Source organism: Lissotriton vulgaris, chromosome 12 (assembly GCF_964263255.1).
Source record: "Lissotriton vulgaris chromosome 12, aLisVul1.2, whole genome shotgun sequence".
Taxonomy (NCBI): Eukaryota; Metazoa; Chordata; class Amphibia; order Caudata; family Salamandridae; genus Lissotriton; species Lissotriton vulgaris.
This window is the reverse complement of record NC_141700.1, coordinates 197,381,891-197,405,794: the sequence shown is the minus strand read 5'-3', so window position 1 is coordinate 197,405,794 and position 23,904 is coordinate 197,381,891.

Sequence of the window (23,904 nt, the reverse complement as noted above, 5' to 3'; positions counted from 1 at the left end):
TTTTTTTAATAACAACACCACCACTAGACCCCCCACTTTCCACGATCACTACTGCCTTAAACCTAAGGCAAAACCTCCTGGTGGAGGGTGCACAAGACAAAAAATGACTCAATGATTACGCACGCACGTGTAGAAAAGCGGGGACACAGTATATACCGCTGAAGAGAGACTACCAATATACACGTGTATGAGGGTCATATATGTTTGGGAGATACCAGTTCCTCGACTTGTGAACCCAAGGTTTAAGCAGGACAAGTGATCCTTTCCACATCTTTGCTTTTTGTCAGCTGTAGAATTAATTTTATGCATGTGCCTTCTGACATGTCCAAAGATTTGTTATTTGAACCTTCGCTGTATACTTGCATTTGTTTTCACAACTTCATTGAGTTACTAACTTATTTGTTTTATAAATTGTGCTGGTATGAGACGGCCATGTCCAGTATATAACGATATGCATTTGGCCTAAAGAGAAATGCTTTTAAAAAAAAATTTCACTCGAGATACATTTATCTGCATCCTTACATGTTGCCTTATTTGGCAAACAAACAAAATTCCAAGATGGCGCCTATCGTTCTATACATCACGTTATATGCACAGTTGCATTTATGATTTCAAGCTTTGTTATTTATCCTCATAATGTACCTTGACACTTTGCTGTCTTTACGATCACATAATCATGTGTATTTATTCCGTTATAATTGTGCTTTTAAATTATTTGTTCGACTTGTATAAAATTAATTTACGTTTCTTTTATTTTTACTTTTATTATCACATTATGAGGAGCACTTTATTTGTGTTAATAATTAAATTATCTTCTGATATGTGGTGAAATCTGTCCACGTATCGCTTTCAAGTATCCCTGGTACCGACGTTTGTTTGTTTGACCATTTCAAAATAGCGGCCGCTGTTTTTTACCACGTGACACAATTGGGATATCGAGATCGGGTCGCCTGTCGCTTGTTGACTCTTGTGTCTAAAGATATTGACGTTTTTTAATAATTATACTCAGGAAGAGGATGAATTTCAAATTTACGTTTGGAGGTTCCCCTGAATTATGCGTTCTCGGCGAGCATGTAGTTTGATGTTAAAATGTAAGGATTTATTATATCCTTCCTGTTCCAAGATGGCGGCGCTTTTTCTCGTATTTCATTTAGCAATTATTATTATCTAATTGTTGGTAATTGGACCAATTATTCTATCAGGATACCTATTTATACTGTGCTTTTGGCGCCAAGACTTTGAACCAGAAGACCACAACTTGACGCTCCTGTATGTTCCAGCCCTTTGGTGAGTCTTGCTCTGCACACTGACAGTAACTCCCTTTTTGTCAAATCGGGAAATCTCTATACTTATTTAGTTTTTTTTTAGAACTTTTTATGTAACTATTATTTTGTCTGTTGGTTTTTGGAGTGAATTTAGGGTTAGACAGTCCAAACCTATTGAAGATATGTATACTTATGCTATTGGGCATTGGCTTTAAAAGCAGTTTTACCAGCCCAAGATGGCGGCTCCTTTGTATTAGATTCGACACACAGTTTGTTTGTTTCTTTGCTATTACTTTTTGAGGTTTACATTTATTCTTATGAATGTCATTTATAGCCATCTGATTGTAACGTTTCTTGAGGCTAACTCTGGTCAGTTTGTGTTTATAATATGATTTGTTGCTTCTAGATTATAGATAATTAAAGATCCTACTCTTTATTTAGTATAACTTGGGTGTGGAGCATATAGGGCTGTTTTCCTTTTTGGCCAATTGGGTATATTGCCATGTGTTTATCAACTGATTAATGTTCTAGGACAATCTAATCCTATGCATATGATGATGCATATGATACCATTTCACTTGTTCTGTAAATATCTTTCCATAGACCTTTCTGTGGGCCTACTTTTGCTTCCCTGTTGAGGGCGACTGGTACTAGGATCTGTGACCTTGTCTACAACTCTCTAGTGAGTATAGATATTATTTTAGCTTAAGTAAATGATCTGTAGGTTCTTTCAGCAATAAATTGTAAATGTTTGGTAACCAATGTTTAGCAACTGGACTTTCCTACATTTAATTAATGCTGAGTGAAATGCTCACAACTGATATAATAGTTTTGTATAGAATTTAGTGTTAAGAGCACCTCTGATACATCCTGTGGGATTATTTTAACAGCGCAATAAAAAAAACTCCATGAATTCCTTACTAAGACGGACGTGATACTTGATATAAGAGAATCTGTTTCAAGGTAATCTCTAAATACATGTGTTTCTCTATATAACATCATTGTTATTTTAGGGGTATAAACCTAAAGTAAAAGAACCTTCTTTGGTTAATACCAACCACATACATTGGTTTTTAACAATTAGCCAGCGGTGGTACTTAATGTCATGCATTACCATTATCATCTTTTAGGGTCACAATCCTGAAATAATATCTTGTTTTCCTTTGCTTAAACCAACTCTTGGTATGGAACTTTAACAATCAGTTAGCTATAAAATTTACTGTATTCTTGTGCCTTTTTAGTTTTTCCATCCTCTTACTGTAGTGTTTTTAATATGAATTGTAAATGTTTTCCCATGTGTGTAAACTACCTGTTTTTAAACGAGTGTCTAGACCCCTGAACCTTCTCTGGTTCTGCTTCTCTCTTTTCTGGTTTAGGGTGTCTATGTTTATACAAATTGTGTAATACAATATTAATTACATTTTTGTAATATATGTCTTTGTATGTGTTCTGTATAGCCCTGAAGAAGTCCGGCAACGGACGAAACGCGTCGGCTATCTGCAACTATCAAAAAAAGAAAAAGAAAAGAATAAAAATTGAATAAAAGAAAGAAAATTCAAGTCACTACTTTTGTGTGTCTCATCTGAATAGTTGGGAAAACTAATACCTTTGTTCATTTGTATGTTCTTAATAACTGTCTTTGCAACAAATGTGATACTTTTGAAGGGTGCTGTCCAACTATTATAATTAGCTTTCCTGGGTGGTAGGTTGCCTATTTCCCTTAAGGCCCGTGTGGGAATCACGTGTCTGGACATAGCACCTTCTATTTCGACACAGCAGATGGTATTTCAACAGTGGTGCAGTTTTTTCCTTAATTCCCAGTTCTCTTGCCGTATCAACCTTCTCCCTCTTTCACAGATCAGTAGCACTGTGGTGTCAGACATCACACATGATATATAGTCCACTCCATTAGTTAAGTGGACCCACCTGGTTACGGCCCGCACAATTTTTTAAATTGGCCTAGCTATTAGTTCGTTACAAGTAATCTATGCCCAAGCCACAATCTATGTCTTTTTCTCCCTGTTCATATTGATTCTTATAAATTTATAATGAATTCCTAAAAATCATATAAAAATTATTAAGAGAAGGTAAAACAAGTTTGAAGTCAATAAAACTATAACCCTGATGCTCATGGTTCGAACCAACAGTACTAATTGACATTTTCCACGGTTGCACTCTCCTCCTGTGCTATCTTGATTCTATCAATTTGTCTGGCGTTTAGAATATCACAGTACATCACAGCCTGGATACACTATATATACACATATTAATCACTTTGCTCCTATTAACTCAGATAAGTGTATAATTAATTCCTAAAAATAATCAGAAAAAACGTTTTTAAGGGAACTTTAATAGAGAAATTATAATTATAAGGCTTTAATTCCAGAGTCCAGGGATCAAACCCCTGGTGCCTATTTACATGGTCCTCTGTTGCACTTTACTTAGTGCAATCTAGGTTCTATTACAAATACCAGATCTCTCAAATATAATGCTGCACGTATTCAAACGAAAATAAGAAACAGTAGGGAAGGAAATAGATGTGGATACGTGTCCAATCCCACAGTCAGAAATCAGACTCTTAGTGGTTGCAGTACTAATTTATCCACACACTATCCTGATACTACCCCGCTTTTTATAATATTTTGTTATTCCATTTTATAAAAACCAATAAACTTAACAAAATTCTGACAAATTCAATAGACTTCTATATGTTCATCTCACCCAGGTTAGAAACCATGGTTCGTTTCATTATTTATTGTGTGATGTTAAAGTACCCTTCCACTTAGATACCTTCTTCATCCACTCCCACAAAACTATCCTACTCAAGAAACTAAATGTTTTGGTCTGGTCTCATCTTATGGTATTAGCGTATTAGAGTAAGTTGGATCTGAACTTAGGGGCTGATTATGATGTAGGGCGGATCGCCACCGCCCGCATGGCAGTGGCGACCTGCCCTGCATTTCCCTCCACCCACCAACCATTTCCCCTGCCGTATTAGTATGGCGGGGGACTGGAGCGGACGGAAATACCGTCTGCTGGTTTTCCACCGGTCGACTTGACGACTGGGTGGAAAAAGATCACAATATAGTGGCGGTGTCTGTGAGACACCGCCATCCATATTATGATGAGTGCGGTAATGAGCCTTTCCATGGTGGCATTGCCACCATATTGTGCCTGCCATGTAGTGCATGGGAATGCCATGCACAGTTCATTTACACTGCTAGTAGGTCTGCATCCAGTAGATTCAGCCGCAATGTAAAGGGGCCAGGATGCGCCCGCCAGTGTGGCGGGCGCATCCTAATTTATATGGTGGGACCGCCGTGACTTCGGTGGTTGGTCACTGGCTCCCCCACGGTGGCGGGCAGACTTTGTCCGCCCGCCATCATAATGGACTCCTTAGTGTACATAGATTGCTGATTAAGGAACTCATTAAATGCAAATTAAATAGTTGTGAATTTTCATTTACAGGAAAGTTGTTATGTCCCAAGGCCAGAAGACATACTTGAGTTGCTCTACATTACAACGAAAAAGCTGCAAAACAGTGTGAAACATCTAAATAGAACATACTTGTAAGTATAAATAATAGAAGAAGTTCCATAATTTATATGTAATTAACAAACATATACACTTGGAAAAAAAATATTTCCGTACACTATTACACTGCTTACACTACTTACAGTACTTTCAGATGCAATGACAGAGAACTAAATATATAACATACCCGAAAGGAAAGCAGTTACTAAGTCACATGGGCTACCCCTACAACCAAGAAAGTACACCGAGAGAAAATGTGAATTGGAAATGTGCCAAATATTATTTAAATGCATGCTATGGTTGAGGCACTACAAAAGATGATGTTGTATTTAATATATGGCAACACAACCACCCCTGAAATTTACCAGAGCTTGAAGGGAGAGAGGTATTGCAAGATATAAGAGAAGCAAGCGCTTGCTCCCAGGAACCCACAACCAAGATAATAAAAGATATACTTCCTAAAGTCCTCAAACATATCACAGACAAATTACCAACTATACTCTCTTTAATACTCTTAATTGCACAAAAAAAAAAAAGTGATACTCCTCCTGTCCCTGGAAGATACCAAGACATAGAAACACCTGATGATTTAAAAATGAACCATAATGAGGAACATTTCCTGTTATATGACAACTATGATAAATTAATCCTAATTTGTTCTATAGCAAGGTACCTTATAACACTAAGCCTTGCCACATCTGTATGATGAATGGGACCTTCAAAATACCATTCATTCGGATATGCACCATACATGGTGAATATCAAAACAAAAATAGCCCTATTATATATGTTCTACTATCAACAAAACAAAGCAGCACTTATTACAAACACTTACACTACTTTATACATTTGAAAAATTCCTCATTAATTATTCACTTACTTATTTATGCCTTCTACCCCTCCTGGGGTATAGGTCATCAACCAGGACTCTCTATCAATCTCTGACTTGTGCTTTACTTTCATGCTGACTCCAGGTATAACCATTCTCCTTGCAGTCAGATTGTTGGCCTAAGCACCAGGTGATTATTTTCCTCCTGCCTTTGAAGGTTCCAGGTCATTGCTTGCCTGGTGATGTTTGATGCGGGCTTGAGGAGGGGTTGACCTGCTTAGCCCCAGGGTCATTTCATGATTAATTCATGAACAGGGAGTTGGAAAGTCTGCATCCATAGGTTGTTGTTGCTGATTGTATTTGGCCAGTGGACTTAGAGGAATTTCTACAGACAGGTGTAGATGAAGGTCAGGACTTTGTTAGGCGTGGTCACTGTTGGCCTCCAAGTGCCTGCTCCATACAGAAACACCGATTTTACTTAAAAAGTCAGATCTTGGTTTGCAGTGTCAGGTCCTTTGAGCTCCATATCTTTTTTAGCTAAATGAAGGCAGCCCTTGCTTAGCCAATTCTTGCCTCAATGTCGGAGTCTATGCCACCCTGCTTGTCTATGGAACTCCCCAGGTAGGTGAAGGCCTTACCATCTTCCAGTGCAATGTCTACAAGAGTGACTGCAGTTGTGCTAGCTGTGTTAGTCTTAAGGATCTTGGGTTCTTCCCTGTGAATGGCGAGGCCAAGTTGTGCTCAAGTGACTGCCACATTGTTGGTCATCTCTTGTATCCGCAAGAGTAATGGGAGAATAGGGCCAGATCATCTGCAAATTTCAGATCACGTAGCTGACTTCTGGATCCCATTTCATCTCCTTGCTGTGGATGTCTTTATGTTCCAGTCTAATGCCAGCAGGAAGAGAAAAGGGAAGAGCAAAAAATCCTGGCAGACTTCGGTCCTCAACTGGAAAGCCTCAGAGAGTTGTCCTCCATGGACCATCTTGCAAGTGATTCCCTTATAAGAGTCCTGATGATTCTTGTGCATTTATCTGGCACACTACAGTGGAGAGAAGTTTCCAAAGAGTCTCTCGGGTACATACTGTTGAATGCATTCCCGTAGTTGATGAAGTTGACATAGATGGGGGAGTTCCATTTCATCGACTTCTCAATGATGATGTGTAGTATTGCAATCTGGTCCATGCAGAATATGTCTTTGTGGAAGCCAGCTTGTTGCTCTTGCAACTGAGCATCAACGTGTTCCTTCATTCTGTTTAGGATCAATCAGTGAGAGAAGATCAAAGAAACAGTGACATCAACCTGTCAGGAGGTACTGGGCCACAAAAATCACGAGCATACAGGATGGAGCTCCACAGAGACTATCTGCAAAATTCAAGAGAGAAAGGAAAGGAATGCTGCAGTCTAGCCCAACTAAGTAATAGAAAGTAATAGAAGAAAAGCAAAAGTTCAAGATGAATACATCACAACTAACAAGTATGTAAAGAGAAGCTTAAGGGCAGGCAAGTAAACGTTCATTGATTGTCTTACTACAGAAGACCTCGAAGCAGCAAGCCATGGAGACAAGAAAGAACTCTGCAAAATAACAAGGAAACTCTTCAGCAGACACAGCAAGCTAGAAAAACCTGTTAAAGACAAATATGGGAAGACAATTATGGATAACGAAGGCCAACAATGAAGATGAGTGAAGCATTTGGAAGAAATGCTGAACCAGCCCATGTCAAAGACCTCACCAGACATAAAGCCAGCTGACAAGGACTTGCCAATAAACTGCAGCAGAGCAACCAATGAAGGAACATGACAAGCCATTAAACATCTGAGCAATGGGAAGACAAAAGGACCTGACAATATTCCTGCAGAGACATCGAAGGCAGACATTGAAACTCCAGTAGACTTTGCTCTACCCCATATTTGGAGGATCTGGGAAAATAAAAAGGGGCCATCACACTGGCATGAGGGCTATCTCATTAAGGAAGGTGACCTGAGTAACTGAACAAACTGCAGCAGCATCACCCCCAGACGAAGTGTTCAAAAGAGTCATCTGGAAAAAAATATCTACTCACCACCAAAAATAATCGTAGAATTTAAACAAGCCATGCTTTAAACCATTTTATAGTTTTACCCCCAATAGCCATACAAGGCAGTTAATTACACTTCAATCAAAGAATATGTAGACACCTACAATATTCTGCATGTGGAAAACCCCAACCTGTGGAAATCACCATAGATCCTCAAAATAAAACAGACCAGGTAGACAGTGCACAGGATCCTGAAAGCTATGCTGGGGAGATTATCGATTCTAAAGGAGCATGCCAGGATCCTACAAAAGGAAAAGAGGGACCTGATGACCAGGAGACCACAAACGTCATCGCAGGAGTGACAGGAGAAAGCCCCAGGGAAGCCTACTCAACCAAGGACCCCCTGGAGACCTAGTGCGAGGATTGGTAGACACCGCCACAGGACTTGCAAATGTCAGCCACAAATCAGGAGAGTTGTGTCAGTGGAAGGGTGTCAATTTGGAGATTGTGGGAGCTGGTAAAGGCATGTTGGGACTGTGGTTTTCTTTTGGACAACTTTAATTCTGTTATGCCCACTGTGTGCCACACTAGTCTCACATTTTTATACCCTCATGTATGCCGCTAATATCTCAAGTCACTGTTTAAGTGCTCAGTATTCTGGGTGCCTGCCACTGCCTTTAGGGTCAATATATATATATTTCCCAAACATTTTCAAGCCAAATGCTAGGGCTTTTATGTGTGAATCAGAGGGGCACAATCATATGGTGATCCCACAAGACCTAGGAAGCCTAGTTACCTGCCACTTCATTATAAACCACGACTCAGGGAGTGATCACCTTCCTTGCATAGAGAATAGGTCACAAAGTATTCAGGATATATCATGGGTGCTTTGGTGAAGGAGAGATAAAACCTTTCAGTGGTCTTTAAATACTTATCACATCTATTCATGTTTTCCTGAGGGAACTGGTGGTGGCAGCCACCTCCTGGAATTTGCAGAGAAAAGAAAAATGGCAATATTACTACCTACTACCATTCCTGGAGGATTACAACCACCTAGCAATGCAATAAACCCTGTGGAATACCCATCTATACCCCGTTGTATGTATACATCTTATCAACAAAACCCAAAATACAGAAATTTGAAGAGTCTCTTAGACAGTATTTCCGCCCATCCCTCCTACACAGTGTAGAATATGCTAGAAACAGCCAATTAGCCTTTGAAATAAAAAATAAATATGGTCAGCCACTACAATTTAATAACAGAAAGCCGGTTCTTCCAACAAAACGAAGACCAACTGAGCCCAAAATTGATTATTTCCAAGACACTTTGGTTGGCAGTCTGCATTGCTGTAGGCACAGATGGAAACCCAAATTCCAAATACCATGGAGGAATGTCTAGGACTGCTCTTGACATAGGAAGCACAATGATTCCAATATACACTAGGAAGAGCCCAACATCTACACTCTATAAATGTATAGAAGCATTTAGCCTCTAGACCTCCTGCCTACATCCTCCAACCCTCAAAACTATAAAGAAAACATTAAAAGAACTTACCTGTTCTGGTAGACATCTGCATCTTACCGCAACCTGGATCAAGGAAAATAGACTAAAAATTGCTCAATTAGACTGCAAAATAGAAGGTAGCTCGAAAGAAAATGCCTACTAAATGAAACAAAACAAAGACTATCTCCAAATAGAAATTAATGTTAAAAAATGTAAAAAATGTTGAATACATGTATAACAAAATTAAAACATATGCTACACATGTCATAAATGTCAAAAAGCTTTTTAAAAAATGTTAGAAATTGTAAAGTATACATTTAATATTAGCATAACATCTATAAAATATTTTATACATTCTAAAAAAGCTTAGGCTAAAATGAGGTTCAAAATATGTATATGAAACATCCTAAAAAAGATGTTAGAAAATGGAAAAAACATGGAAATTGTACAACATACAATACTATTTACATATGATTTACATTTATTATGTAATATTAAAATGTTATTTAAAATATATTATTTATTGATATATAAAAGTTTTTTATTAAGTTTAAATATATATGTTTTAAAATGTAGAAATATACATTAAATAAACGTTAAAACCATTAATGAATTTAGAGAAACTATTTGCATATCTTCACTGTATAAAAATATGTAATAAATAATATTATTTATTTCAAACATACAACTATTATTTTATTATATTTCTAAACACCAACAATACTAATTAAATACTATGTATTCCTATTCTATTAAAGGAAACTATTTTACACTAAAATTATAGAATTAAGGGATCACATTCCAGTGTTAACCATTTTCAAGAAAGTGTTAGACACTAAACAGACCACTTTTAAACACATTAGGGGACATTCTTGGACATTAGAGGGGTAACATTTACTACTCCATGTTTTATAAACAAGTGATATATTTATTTTAAAATCTTAAACACATATTTGATGCATTTTTATTTTTCATTATAATCATTTTATTATTTATGTTAAATTGTATAATTCCATGTTTTATTTAATATAATTAATATATATATATTCAAAGTATTATTTTGATTTGCATTAAAATATTAAACATTACACTTAAATGAAATTATCCTTTTTTTTTTAATCTCCCATGCTGATCCCCTAAAAGCACAATATCCAGATGTTAAATAATATTTAAATCCGTTATTTTTAGGCATAAAAACAACAGAAAATAAATCATATCCCTGAAAATACAAATTAAAAACATATTAAAGATAGATGAATTGGGTCAGCAACGCGGATTGCCTGAGGTGGAGGTGCAGGCTGTTGCAGGTCTTGGCGATGAGGTAGGAGAACAAACTTCTTCTGATTCTGGTCTTTTGGATCCTGGTGACAAAGGGTAGGGTGAGTTGTGTGGAGCAGAGCTGTCTGGCGGGTACGTCGATTGCGAGGCAGCGGTTCAGGTATGCTGGCCCTTCATCATGTAGAGCTTTGTAGGCATGAGTGAGGAACCTGAAGGTGATTCTCTAGTTGACTGGGAGCCAGTGGAGTTGTCAGAGGAGTTGCATGATGTGTCTGTGGTGCGGTATGATGAGTACCAGTCTGGCTGTGGCATTTTGAACTTTCTGTAGTGTCTGCAGCTGTTTCTGGGTCACCCCGGTGTTAGAAATGGGATCCCTGGCTGGCCAGCGCTTGCGCCAAAGTCAGTCAGAGACCACCACTCCCAAGTCAGGGCAAGGGAGTTACACGCCAGGATAACCCCCGCTCACCCTCTAGGTAACGTGGCGCGAGCAGCAAGGCTAAACTTGGAGGCGATATGAGTTAAGTATTTGCGCGCGCACCCCAGCAACAACACCCAAGGGCCACCATAAAGGAAACTCCACACAAGGTTATATATAAAAATAGCCTTTGTATTACACCAAAACACATTAGATAAAACACACACTTTACAATGTGCCAGGGGCACGGGCAGAATTTACAGGGGATATTTACAAGACAGGGCCACCTGGACAACTGTCAGGAATCAGCACTTTTAGAAGTAACACTTTTAGAAATAGCACTTAGAATGTAAAATTACATTAGCACAAACTAGCACACAACCAGTAATTACTGGTAACCAGGACCTCACTAGCACCACCTGTACTAGGGAGAAAACAACCACCTAAGTATCACAATACCTGTAGGGGTGTAAGAATATAACACATGATGCAATGCATAACATTCATTCAGAGGTGTAAGGAGGAAAACACATGATGCATCAACAATACATTCAGAGGTGCAGAAAATGAACAGTTGCGCCAAAATCACGTAAGTCACCACCTGTGACTGTCCCTAGGCCAACCGGCCTCTCTGGGGCTAGGACGCCCTGTGTCCAGTGTCCAGGGGCCAAAACGTAGCAGTTGCCCACAAAGTGCTGGGCAACTGGTGCAAGCAAGATGGGCCAAACGTGGGAGCCTCACAGGCTCTGCAGAAATAAACAACTGTCCCCTTGAGCCTCCTCTGGGCTCTAAAACCAAAAAGATGCAGCCTCACTGGGCTGTTGGGCTCGCTCACGGGGGACCCGGGAACACTGGAGGTGCCTCGAGCCTCTCACTAGGCTCCGAACACCAAATGGGGGCGGGGAGCCTCCCAGGGCTCGAAATACGGGATGCGGCCGTGGGGGGAGCCTCCTAGGCTCAACAAAGGAATGCCCCCGGAGCCTCGTGGCTCCCAAACAAATGCTGCCTTGGTTGGAGTCCCTCCCGGACTCGAGACAGCAAAATACCCCGCGGGAGTCCCCCAGCCCTTCTACACTCACCGGGCTATCCTCGGGGGACTCTGCAGGCGTTGGGGTCCTTCTCGGCGGGGCTCTTCTTCTCCCCGGGGCTCTTCCTTCACATGGGAGCCCCGGCAGGCAGCAGCTTCCGCCTGCCTCTCTGTCCTGCCCCCGGCCTGCCTGACTTCCGGGTCGCGGCTGTGGGGGCGGGACTTTCGTCGGGCCGCGCTCTGATTGGCCGGCCTCTCAGCTGCTTCCGGGTCGCCGTGGGCAGAGCGGCGGCCCGGGGATAATTCACGGCCAGAATCTGTGCAAATGCCGGGTGGGCACCAGCTCCTTTTAAAATAATAGATCGGGGTGGGCACTCGATCTGGGGGCCACCAACAAATAGCGGCAAGGTCCCTGGCGAGGTGGGCACTCGCCAGGGGCTCGAAAATCGGCAATTAACGCGGGCGAACGCCGGGTGGGCACCGGCCTCCAGAAAAGCGCTCCCAGGCGCTGCTGGTCAATATAAAGCGCTCTCAAGCGCTAGTGCAAAACGAAAGTGCTCTCAAGCACTGTAAGCAAATTAAAGCGCTCTTAAGTGCTGGGTCACAATAAAGCGCTCTCAAGCGCTGAAAGGCAATCAAAAGCGCCCCCAGGCACTAGGGGTCAGGATGCAGCGCTTCCAGGCGCTGGAAACCAGCAAAGTCCAGGCAAAGTCCTCCTAGGCAGGCAGGGGGGCAAAGCTGGGCCCAGAGCCAGCTCACTGGGTCTTCAGGCAGGGAGACAGTCCAAGTGGCGGTCCTCTGGCCCAGCAACAGCAGCAGCCCCCTCAGGCAGGATCCTGGAAGAGAACCATTTCTGTGGGGACACAGCCCCATTTTTATACACCTAAATCCTTTGTCTAAGGGTGCAGGGTGGGGGGAAACCAGTTGCAGCTGGTTTTGAAGTACCCTTGATAGCCCAACCACCCATTTCATTCACTGGCAGGGCTAGGGACATCAGTCGCACCACAGGGGGCGGAGCCAGCATTGTGTGGGGAAAACCCAGCCCATCCAGGACACAGGTACACTCCTCCCACACATCACTCATGCTAATCTCACACTCACCACCGGGCAGACCCACCCAGCCTTCCTGGAGCCAGGCTCACCAGCCAGCTCCAGCCAATCACACTCCAGGCATATTTTACACTAATATGCCGAGTCCTAGAAGTGGCACTTCTACATATGACACACTCATGCAACACACACCATTGCGAAACATTCACTCTCACGAGTTCGCACATATCAGATTCGAACCTGTACACCCCATGCATCAGGAACTACCAGGGACACATACATTCCTCATGCATTCCTATGGGAGGGCAGGCCTATCTCATCACATGCACTCAGAGTGCGCACGCACTTTCCACTGGGACACAGTGAAAGTGCGCAGAACCCAAAGATCACCATCACCAGGTCACCATTAAAAGCAAAAAGTCTAGGGGTGAACCTGCCATAAGGGCCAAGTCCAACACCCGGCATAGAGTGCATTGCCGTAGTTGAGTCTGCTGGTGATGAGTGCATCGGACTGTCTTTCTGGATTCTGTGGGGATCCATCTTAATGTCTTTTGAAGCAGATGGAGTGTGTGGAAGCAGGCGGATAAAACCGTTGATTTGGCGGTTCATTGTTAGCAATGAATCAATTATGATGACAAGGTTGGGTGCATTGTCAGTTGGGGTGGGGGTTTCCTGAGTGGCTAGCCACCCGGTATCATCCTAGGCTGAAGGGGTGGGTCTCATGATTAGTACTTTGGTCTTGTCCGAGTTGAGCTGGAGGCAGCTGTCCTTCATCCAGGTAGCAACAGCCTTCATTACACCCTGGGGCACTCCACAGCTGATCTCTCTATGTTCAAAGAGGAACAGTGGTAGTCCGGCAGGTGGGGAAGGAGTGGATCCAGTCCAGTGCCTTTTCATGGATGCTGGCGTTGTGGAGTCTCGTGATTACGGTGCAGTGTAAGATGGTGTCAAAGGCAGCAGAGAAGTCTTTTAGGATGAGGGCTGGGGTCTCACCCCAGTCGAGGAGGAAGTGGATGTCGTTTGTGGTGGCGAGGAGTGTGGTCTCCGTGCTGTGGTTGTTTCAGAACTTGGATTGGGAGGTGTGCAGGATGTGATTCACTCCGATGAAGTCGGAGAGTTGGAAGTTGATGGCCTTCTCTCCGACCTTCACTAGGAAGGGGAGGAGGGAGGTGAGTCTGAAGTTCATGAGGTCCATCAGGTCTGAGAAGAGCTTCTTCATCTGGGGGTTGATCTCGGCATGTTTCCAGTCATCTGGGCAGGTGGTCATTTTAATGGATCAGTCAATGGTGGTAGCTGCTCTGTAGAAGATGTGGTAGGGGCAAGGATCCAATGGGGCTCTTGAGTGGATGCTCTTCATGGTCTTGAGTGTGTCCTCTGTTGTGAGCAGGGCCAAGCAGAGCACGGTCTGTTGGGGTGTGGTGTGGTAGTGGGCGATGGTGGAAGGCATAGTGGGCGGGTCTAGGCTATACTTGCCCTTGATCCCTCCTCTGATTGGGATCCCATGGAGGGTGCAGTCCTTAGGAACTATGGTTCAGGGTATACGAAGAAAAATTAATCTGGTTTCCTAGAACTCACAGGAGACTTCCCGTGTGTTGGGATTCTTTATTAAGATAACTATATTTAATGAAACTCCAAAGGTGTCTAAATTCTGTTGGTAAGAAATTTGTGGTAGTAAGCGAAGGTGGGCAAAGAATGTAAGGAAGAGGATAGAATATTTGGAAAAAATGCAGTGTCTTTGGGGTTTAACTGTAAACTGGTCACTCTTTCCTAGTAAATTATTTCTGAGAGATTCTTTGAGAAAGATTTGCGGTTCTCTGGGCATGGCCTATTTGAGGAAGACACCTTCCATTAGCTTCTTTTTGAATACTCTTGACCAATTATCCTTAATTTAGAGGTGGATACGTTTAGGATCAAATCAAGAATATGGACGTTCAAGAGAATGCTAATATTAAATGAAGAATATTGTACACACATGAGGCAATAGATTCCCATGTTTCTGGGAGATAATTTAGGGAGTACATCAATTGAGATGCTTTGGAACGCCATGAAAGCGGGGACCCAGACGGGGGGGGACATTAAGATACTCCCTAAATGATAACAAACATCCAAAACAAACAGTTAAGCACCTCCAGGATAATTTAGTGGCGGCTGAAGAGGGTTTAGTTAGGTCTGTTCAAAGGGGGGGGGGATTTGGGGGTAGACCAACGACGGGTGTCGATAGACAAAGCCTCTATTGTTGACATTGTGAAAGATAAGGCAATGAGTAAATTAACACCTCAAAAGGAAGCAGTATATAAGCTCAGCAAACAAATCATTCATCATCTGGCAGTACGGACTAGGCAACAAATAACATCAAACCTAATCCAAGAAATTAAAGATCCCGATTTAGGGCAGATCACTGACCCAGACCCGATTAGGGCTGCATTCAGGGGGTATTACCAAACTCTATGTACGGCTAGTGCCGGGATTCAACAAAGGAATATTATGGAATATCTTGACTCAGCTCCATATTAAAAGTTTTCCAAGGTGGACCAAGAAAGTTTCGATCACTCTCCCCATTGGGCTGAGATCTTATTGTCCCTGAATAGCCTAGCAAGGGGGAAAGCAGGCAGGACAGATGGCATCCCAACTGAATTTTATCTCACCTTTTCCCCCCAGTTGAGAAAAATTATGAACTTATTATTCTAACATATTTTTAATGGTGGACCACCCCCTGGCTATGGGCCTCAGCTAAAATCGTGTTTAAAAAAAAAGAAGAAGAAATGGTCTCTGGAATTGCGTTCATACCGCCCGAAAACCCTGATAAATTTTGACATGAAAATGTATTCAAAGTTGTTGGCCAGGCAATTCACACCTATAATCTATAAGAATATTTCAGTGCGCCAACACAGGTTTATTCCCGGGAGGTCTACAATAGATCATATCCGGAGAGTTATACCACTATTTGATGTTACCAATTCCGCAAAAGTCCCTATGGCTCTTATCCTGCTGGGTGCAGAGAAAGCCTGTGATAGGGTCTCCTGGTAATATCTCTGGATCGCAATGCCTAGAATCAGTATTGGGGATGGTTTTATTCAGGTGGTCAAAATGCTTAATGTTGAAACAACGGTGTGGTAATGGTGAATGGTACTCTCTCCGAAAATGTTTTAATCTCTTGTGGAACCAGACAGGGTTGTCCATGGTCCCCTTTTTATTTGCGGTTTTTATTGATCCATTTATCTGTAGGTTAGAAAGTAATATACAAATTCCAGCAATATGGTCACAAAATTGGGCAACTAACATCATGGCTATGCGGACGATATTGCTCTCGTATTACCGGGTCCGAGGTCCACAATAGTGGCTATCGAGGATGAGGCTGGCCATTTCAGGGGTGTTTCAGGATATGCTCTGATCAGAGATGAGACATGGATTGTTCTTAATGATACTACCCAGATTGCTGCATAGTGGAAAAGGCCATATATCTTGGTAATAGTTTGTCTGCAAGATTAGACAATGTGGTTAGGGATAACATGATGCCCTTCATGGATGGAAAAAAACATACGGCTTGCTATGTTAAATAATTTACATTTATCTATAAGAGGTAGGAGTAATGCAAAAAAGATGCTCTTTTTCAAAACATTCTATATCTTTTTAGGACCACATGTCTGAAATTTACTCCCCAATGTTTTAACATAATGGAAAAAGTATTCTCCCTGTATATATGGGCTTACTCTTGACCTCGACGAGCCCTTTTGTTTTTCTCCCTACCAAGGGAGAGGGAGCGATTGGCTCTCCCAAATTTGAAACTATACTATTCGGCTACCACACTGATTTATAGCCATGAGTTGTCAAGTGCGAATCTTGAAAACATACGCACGGACAAGATTCCATCTCCATTTTAACTCATGATGGGGAAAGAGGCTGGAGGATGTCTTTGGCAACAACTGCATGACCCCTATTATAAATAAGTCCGCTTTAAGACTATCTCTAGAGTTTTTAAAGTGTAGAGTGCTGTACTTAGAATTCTGGTAATCAGTAGACTATCCTTTTATACACCAATATCTAACAATCACAGTCTACCCGAGCTTTTTAGTGATTACTCGATAAGAAAAATGGACTAGGGTTTGAATAGATCAGATTGGCTATTTGTTCTCCTCCTTAGGGTTTCGCTCCTTTGATGAGATGAAAAAGGACTACAATCTTGAATGGTGGGATTTCTTTAAGTTTCATCAAGTCAGGAATTATCTTTTACGGTAAGGAGGTGGACTGGTTAATTTTGAGAGAGTGGAAACCATTGAGAGAATAGTAAAAGATAAGCAAGTCCCTACTTGGGAGATGTATGGTTACCTTAATTTAGCTATGCCCGTTGACATGGATAATTGCTCCCAAAAATGGCAGATGATTACAGATAATACATTTATGTATACGTATGAGCTTTCACAATCTATTTTAATGTCAGCTAGGCTACAAGCACAGTTCTACAAGACTTGCTTTTTTATATTACACTGCTGACAAGATTGCAAAATGGGGGGTCTGAAAGAGAACATTCTGCCCACTTTGTGCTTTCTATAATGCAGACATTATTCACATGTTTGCGTCTTGTAGTGTTTTGCAATACATAATTAAGGATATATCAACATTTTTATCTGAGGTTTTAAAAATAGAAGTAACACTCTTTAATGATGTCATTTTGTTGGGGATATCGGAGTTAGATTTGTTCGGCAAGGGACATGAATTGATTTTCATCTCAATGACGCTTTTAAGGCTTATTTCATATCTGCCTCGCTGGATCCTAGACCACCAGTAAATCAGCAATGACTGGCCAGGCTTCTAGCAATGTATAGTTTAGAAATAGCCATATATCAGGGGAAAGCGAGCTGTTCACGCCGGAAAGGCAGGAGAATATGGGATCCCTTGATTGAGTGGATTCAAGGCCAAGGTAGCACAGGATAGATTTTATGTTACTATTTTCCCTTGTGTCTCTGGGTGAAGTATTGCCTTTATATAGTAATGAGGACATTTGCATGTGTCACTTTAGGATTCTGATGGAGCCTTATAGGATTTGTCTTAGTGTGGGTTGTATTGTATTGATATTTTTTTGAGATATGTATTTATATGATCATGATATGATGTAACGTAATGTATTTGATTTTTTGTGTTTGATGAATTGAAGTTTCTATCTGTCTAAGGGGCTGGGTAGGAGGGGTGGGGGGTAGGGCCGGATTGTCATGGAATTAAAATGAATAAAGAATATTTTGTTTTAAAACATAGGAACCAATGCTTTGGCATCTAAGCTGCATAACCTCTCCGGCACTGCACTAAGGAACCATAGGAGCACTGGCACCACTAATGCCTCTCCCTCCCGATTCAGTGCAACGTCTTTGTTTACTTTTTTAAGGTACTGTTACTGGGGGGCCCTGTGACTCTGTTGCCGGCCTGTGCTTCTCACGGTCAGTGCCGGACTGTTTGATTGTTACCTACTATAACGTCGAGATAGCCCCGGGAACAGCAATTGTTTTCTAGGAGCAATATTTTTACAGTAAACTTTTTAAAAGTGATATCTTAGCTTGTGTATGTTGAATTTTTGTTGTTTTGGTCTTGTTTTTTTCAGAAAAATATTGCCTATTTTTCTAAACTGGAGTGCATCTTTAGTGTTTTTACTGTGTTACTGTTTGTGAATGTACAAATGCTTTACACATTGCCCCTGAGATAAGCCTGACTGCTTGAGTCAAGCTACAAAGCGGGTGAGTAGGAGTTATCTCAGCTGTGTGACTCCCTTACCCTGACTAGAGTGAGGGTCCCTACTTGAACACGGTGCATACCACTGTTGACTGGAGACCCCATTTCTAAGAAAATACATTTCATATCTGTCTTCTGAATTATTTAATCGGACCTGTCCACAATGACTATGGCATAGGCAGCATGTGGAGATTCTTTTTTGTATCATTCAATCAATCTTTATTTTCTATTGAATAAATCATAAAATATATACAATAGCATTTTAAACATCACAATATTAATACATTTCAAAAAGGTACCACCAAGCCAAGAAATAAACACAGATAGAGTTAAAACATATTACATAAATAAACATATTGAGGAGAAGCAGCAAAGACCATTATCGGAAGCCACCATATATTTGCATACGGCTTACAAACTTTATAATAAATTATTTAAGTAAAAGGATCAATAGAAAAAGTGCTAGTGCTTTGGTTCAATATATGCAGTTAAGGCATCAATCTACCAATTATCTTTTTAATAAGTTGCTTAAAAAAAGGATCAATAGAGAAAATGCAAGTGCATTAGTGCAATTGATGCAATTGGGACATCAATCTACCAATTATCTTGTTGGATCTTAAAGTGCAAGTGCAGTCAAGCAAAGTAACATTATTACTCTAAACGGTAGAAGAAGAGTACAGATTCAAATCTGAAATAACAGTATTCCTAATACCGCATGTTAAAATTTCAATCCTTCCTTTGCCCCTACTAAACCTACATCAAACAAATACCTAATAATAAAAACAGATTTTGGGAGGTATCAGTTTTCAGTATTCGTGGTGCCTCGTGGCAAGATGTAATACCCAATAGCCGGCAAATTGGTTTAATCCATTTCTGTCTAGATTTTATATAAACTGGACAGAATAATAATAAATGGAAAACGTCTTCTCTTGCACCTAGTTGGCATAGGGCACAATACTCAGTATTTTCTTCTCCTTGTTTGCAAGCCCATTTCAATATGTTTGAGTTTATTTGCAGAATTCCTTATCGAAATTTTAGATATAATAATGACTTCGCTAGTTGGGGCTGCACCTCGTCCATGAAGGAATCGAAGCTCCAGCTTTGTTTCATTTGAAGGAACTGTGTTGTTAATGTACCAATAGACCCTAGTTTAGTAAACCAGGAGCGAACATGCTTAAGCCACGGCAGACCTGCTCCGTGGGTGAGCTTTAAAATGTCCTCCATCCCTTCTTTATAGTGCGCTAACTCCTCTCTGGACCAAAGTCGCACCCAGAATAACATCGGTCCTAAAATTGCCTGGCGATCCATATGGCGTACATTAGGATCCATTACATTGGGTATTAGTGGTGCACACATTGGAAGGTGCAAAATGTTCCTAAAAAACATATTTTTTCCCACCATGAAAGTATTATTACTTGAGGGTCCCCATAACTCTGCCCCATAGAGAGAGGCTGACTGCGCCTTATACTTATATACTTCAAGGGCTGGGGAAACCGCTTTGGACATGCTACTCCCATGTTTCTTTACTATGGGTTAAGAGTTTTGGAGTAAAATGCTCTTACTTTTCATCCGTTGCATTTTCCAAGACATTTTAGTATCCAACGTTATACCTAGGCAATTAAAATTGTGCACATATTCTATCTTCTGCCCCTTGACAGTTAACTTCTTTTTAAAAGACCTATGTGGATTAACTGCCATGTATTTCGTTTTACTAGAAATTATTTCCAGGCCCTTAGACTCGCAATATGCATCAAAGGTATCTATTAAACACTTTAAACCTTTGGGATATTAGAATGGTGGTGTCTGCAAATAGGAGTGCGGGCACTGGCCCCCCACCTAACTTGGGAGAATCATGTTCGGAGCCCAATAGATGGTCCTGATTGTCATTTACATCCAAGGAGAATAAGGTGGGTGACAATACACATCCCTGCCTTACGCCCCTGTTTACTTTGATTGGCTCGGTAAGCTCGCCATTCGGACCCCATCTGATCCGTGCAAAATTAGCCTCATGTAATCTTATAATTTACACAAGTATTTCCTCTGGTACCCCTTGAGTTTTTTAGGGATTTCGAGAGGAGATTTCTAGGGATCAAATTGAAAGCATCCATAATGTTAACAAAGGCAATGTACAGGTCACCCTTCTTAAGCACTGTATATTTCCAACTTATGCAAAGGAATCTAAAAACCTGGTCAATTGTGCTTGTTTTGCCTCTAAAACCAGCTTGATAAATTGATAAAATACTATTGTCCTCAATTCATCCATTTAATTTTGTTAAAATTTGTCAGGCATATATTTTTTGTAAAACATCATTTAAAGTAATTGGGCGATAATTTGAAGGGTATTGGCAGTTACCTTTTTTAAAAATTGTTGTAATTTTATCTCCTTTCCATGATTCCGGTATAGCTGCGCCCGTAGCGACTGAATTACGTAAAAAGTTAATAGAAGGGCCCCAGATCTCTTTATTATGCCACAGTAAATCTCATGGAATTTTATCTGGACCTGGACGTTTTACAGGTTTTACCACATCCAGAGCTGACAGAGTGTCTTCCAATCTTAAGTGTAGAGAGGCTGTGATTGGGAGTGTGACATAATCTTGCATTTCAAATTCTTCGTCACTCATAGATGTTGAGTATAGGCAGGAGAAATGACGGACCCATGTTTTTGCATCTAAAAAAAGGTCTTTACTACATCTCCCTGCCATATTTCCTTTGGATATCAATTGCCAACAGCTTAAGTGATCCTTTACTTTGGCTGCACTGCTCAGTTCAGACCATATTCTATTGTCCCAATTTTTCTTGGTTTGTGCTAACAATTTCTTGTATCTATCCCTTTTTTCTCTTAAGGCAACTATATTTTTTGTTTTTGTTGCCAAGATAAGTTCCTTTTTTGCCTCACATCATTCTTTATCATACCAGGGATTTTCTAAATTAGTTATATTAGTTTCCCCCTTTTTACAACCCTTAGGAATCTTGCTTAAGATCCGTGTCAAAGAATCTACCAATGTGTGACAGATAATTGGGAAGTCTACGACAGGGAGGTCAATGTACGGTGCAATATTATCTGCAAAGGTATCATATATCTGCTTCATTGCATCATCATTTCCCCTTATAGAAGGCCATTTTAACGGTTATTACTTAACAATGGTTCAGTGACACTAAAGTTAATGTCCCCATTGTTCAAAAGGGTTGGGTGAAAAAATGGGATATTAGTGACAAGCATAGGGGGTAATGATCACTGTCAGATCTATCCTCAACAACTAAATCATGTATAATTGGCCAAGTAATAATAGACACCAACAAATAGTCAATACAACTCTTGCAATTATTCCTACTAAAAGTAGCTGCGTTCGGGCTATCAGAGGGCAATCGCCCATTACAAGCTTGAAGTCCATATACTGACACTAATCTCATTAATTTTGCTACGGCAACTGAAAAGGGTACTACCGGGCTACTTTCCAATGGGGGAATATTGCTGGAAAAGTCTTCTTCTTCTAAAATATTTCCAAAACCAACAACAGGTTTAAATTTATGGTTGAAATCTCCCCCCACAATTACCCTTGCCCTTGGATCAATTGAACTTAGAAATTGGTCGAATTGTTCTATTACAGGGGATTCTTTACTAGCTAAGCTCTTCTCTTATAAATATTTACTATATATATGTCAGTTTTATCCTGGGTTTGGATCTTCACACCAACTATATCCCGTGAGGGAAAGTCCAACTGAATTATTTCAATACATAAAGTGATCTTTATCCATATACAAGACCTCCCGATGGCCTCCCTCTAACCGAAGGAATAGCATTAACGCTATATGTTTTGAATCCTACTTATGAGGAATTTCCAAAGCCCAATTTTTTGCAATCATATTATTTCACTTAGCTCAATGTACTCCTGCCACTCTACGTCCACTTGTTTTTGTCAGTCATGCTATATTCCAGGAGATTAATCGTATTTCTGGCTGCCCATCGGTCCTTATTTGCTGGTTGGTTGCTATTTCCATCTCATTCCGGGGTTCTAAACTTCCATCGCCCCTATTCTCAACGTTGCAATTATCATTAATGAAGTCCATTCCAATAAGATACAGCGGCTGGTTGTCCTCCACAGTAACTATACTATCGCTTGGCAGAGGTACTGGTACTACATCTAATATAAATATACCTTGTGGCCCAACTTTTTCTTGTTTGTTTGTCAAACCTATCCAGTCTTGTTCCCTATCGGACTAGCTGACTGTCTTGAATATTAGTTGAAGAAGCAAGTGTTAGAATCTAGTACCCATCAGCTAAATGTGGTTCATATTGTGTTGCCGGTAATTGTTAAGTCTTGCGCATTTAAATCTGACAGGGCATGAAACCTGTTGAACAGTGGAGTGGAAAGGAGTCATTTGTAAGTGAATTAGGGTGTGAGTGGACGCACTGCTGTGTTGAAGAGAGGTTTCAATGTTGTAAGGTGCTCCGGAGTAACACCCTCCGACAAGGGGTGTAAGAAAATGCTTGAGGTAGCACTGCCCAAAATTGAGAAGTGACCCCCGGGCTCCTTGCGAGTCCTAATAAAATAGGTTTCCACTGTTAGTCATTCAAGTTTTTTACGTTGGTTTTTATTGTATTTAACAAGACTCTTGTTGTATTCACAAGAATATAGTTCATTCACTGGATGAATTCATTTCACGAAACAACATTTCAATAAATCCCAATGCATTTCGGCAATAATGTTGCCTTCTTCCAGGGGATAATTGTCTACAATGAGGAAAAGGAAAACGAGTCAGGACTACAAAAACGGGTAAAAAAATAATAATATAAATCAGTGATGTGCCAGTTAAATATCCGCTAAACGGGTGAAGGAAAATGGAACTAAAAGTCCGTGCACGTTAATACCAGTTGACAGAGTGAAAGGTCTAAGCTGTTTCAAAAAACGGAGTGGAAAGCGTGTGTTCCGGAAAAGACGTCTGTGAGCATGCAACTTGCTCGTGCAGAAAACGAGATATCTAAGTTAACCAAAAAATGTGTGCCCCTTGGTTAGAGCGCTTACCGTGCTGGTAGTGTCGGTGGCTGCTTAACAAGCCGGGTTGCCGCATGGTTTGTTAAATCCCGAAAGATTATAAACAGTCGGGTAGATACTACGCGCTTAGTGACGTTGCTGCTATGCGCCCGAGGTGTGGGATGGAGATCAAAAAAGGACTAAAAACGGGAGAAGCTAGAAAAGGATTAAAGATAGTATTTCCTAATAAACTAAAACGGAGGTGGTGCATAAGGTGCGCGTGTGATAAAAAAC